We start from the raw sequence: 2,500 nt of genomic DNA on the forward strand, positions 1-2,500 counted from the left end.
CCTCCCTCTACTCTTTGTCATCTTATCTCTTTTCCTTCCCTCTTTCCTTTCTTCTTTCCCCATTTCCATTCAATCCTTTCCCTAGACTCTTCGCCTTCCTCCCTCCTTCCCCTTCACCCTTCCCCTTCCTTTCCCTATCTCCTCCTTTTCCATCCATTGCCTTCCTCACATCAAAATCCTCCCTTCCCTCTTCTTCCTTCACTTCCCCATCCCCTCTTCACCCTCTCCTTCTACACATTCCCCTCCACTCATTCCGCCCCTTCCTCCCTTCACCCTTCCCTTCGTCCCATGTCTTCCCTCCTGTCTTTCTTCCCCCTCCTCCCTTTTCTCTTCTACCCACTCCTTTAACTCTTTGCCCTTCCCTTCTCCATCCCTCTCCTCCCTTCCCCTTTCCCCTTGCCCCTCCCTCTCCACCCCTTTCGCCCTTCCCCTGCCCCTCCTCCCCTTTCCCCCTCCCTCTCCTCCCCTATCCCCGCCCCCCTCCTTTCCCCCTTCCCCTCAGACTCCGAAGCAGCGTGTATGATAAATTGAGACGGGATAGGAACACACTCCCATTGATTGCCGCGACAAGGCTGCCTCTCCCGCGCCTCCGCCTCTCCCGCCGCGACGTCCTACGTCCCACGGGCTAGTTGGTGGCGAGTTGCTAGTTGGAATCCTCGGCCTTCGGCTGGTGGTGGCTAGTTGCTATTCCGAATCGGATAGTTCGGCTGGCCTGGTCCTCTGTTTCCGGCTGTTGGTGGCTAGTTGCTATTCGGAATTGGCTAGTTCAGCTGGGCTAGCTTTCTGCTTCTGGTTGCTTGGCAGATGGCTTACGCAGTCCTCGGGGGCGTGGCAAAGAAATAGCGAAGGTGATAGTACTTGTTGTTGCTGTTGTTGTTGTTGTTGTTTTTGTTGTTGTTGTTGTTGTTGGTAGTGATGGTGATGGATATGGTGATGATGATGGTGGTGGTGGTGGTGGTGATGATGGAGTGTTATTATTGTTGTATCAAATATTACTAATAAGTAGTATTGATAGCAGTGTTTCTGGTAATAAAACATATATTGTTGATAATAACTATACTAGTAATACAATGAAAGTACAAACTGAAAATATATAAATAATTTAGAAAATAAAAAAAACAAATAATAGTAATGCTAATCCTTAATCTATACTTATATCAATAAATGCTACAAATACTACTATCCCTGCCAATAATATTAATAATAATTACGACAATGACAATAACGAAAAATAATACACTAATAATAGCAATAATAATGGTAATAATAATAATAATAATAATAATAATAATAATAATAATAATAATAAAAATAATGATAATGATAATAATAGTAACAATAATAATAATAATAATAATAATAATAATAATAATAATAATAATAATAATAATGATAATTATAATAAAAATAATAATAATAGTCAACATTAATAAAATATAATAATGATGATAATGATAATGATTATAATGATAATGATGAAAATATTAATAACAACTGCAATAACATGAAGAAGTATTGTTGAAGCTAATGACAACATCTGCAACAAAGTAACTGTGACAATAATTAACAACAAAAATAATGATCTCAAAATTATAATGATGGCGATTAATAATAGCAAAAACAACAACTACAAAAAACAACAACAACAATACTAATAATAATGATAATAATAATATCAATAAATTTATTTTTGTTATTATTATCATTACCATTACCAACCAATGTCATTATTATCATTATTACTATCATTATCACTATTACAATAAAAGTGAAAATAAAGATGGAAAAAATAATGATAATGATTAATATTGATAATGACAAAGACAAAGATCAGATAAAGATAATAATAATGGTAATAACATGTTAATAATAATCATAATGGTGATAGATAACAAAAACAAAACAACAATAATAATTATGATGATAATAATTATCATTACGATATTAATAATAATAAAAACTGTTCATAATGGTAATGATAATGACAAAGATAATGCTGATGACGGTGACGATGACGATGGCGATGATGATGATGATGATGATGATGATGATGATGATGATGATGATGATGATGATGATGATGATGATGATGATGATGATGATGATGATGATGATGATGACGACGACGACGACGACGACGACGACGACGACGACGACGACGACTACTACTACTATTAATAATAATAATAATAACAATAAAAAAATAATAATAACAAATAACACTATGAACAATGATGAGCACCAGCTACGGATAAGAATAAAAACGGTAACCATTACAACAATAGAACAAGTCATGATAACAATAGCAAAATTATATCCAAATAAAAATAAAAGAGAGGGCCAGAGGGAGAGGGAGAGTGGCAGAGAGGTAGAGGGTAAGAGGGAGAGAGGGAGAAGAAAGGGGAGAGAGGAAGATAAGGAGAGGAAGAGTGGCAGAGAGGGAGAGAGGGTGAGGGAGGGAGATGGACAGGAAGAAATAAAGAGAGAGGGAGAGAGGGAG

The 2,500-nt window shown here is 36.9% G+C and overlaps 1 protein-coding gene across 3 annotated transcripts in view; it reads right to left on the minus strand.

Moving 5' to 3' along the window:
* Positions 1–2,500, minus strand: part of LOC125036255 — a 255,323-nt gene that overhangs the window by 250,872 nt on the left and 1,951 nt on the right. The window lies entirely within an intron of this gene.

The sequence above is a fragment of the Penaeus chinensis genome, chromosome 20, assembly GCF_019202785.1.
Source record: "Penaeus chinensis breed Huanghai No. 1 chromosome 20, ASM1920278v2, whole genome shotgun sequence".
Lineage (NCBI taxonomy): Eukaryota > Metazoa > Arthropoda > Malacostraca > Decapoda > Penaeidae > Penaeus > Penaeus chinensis.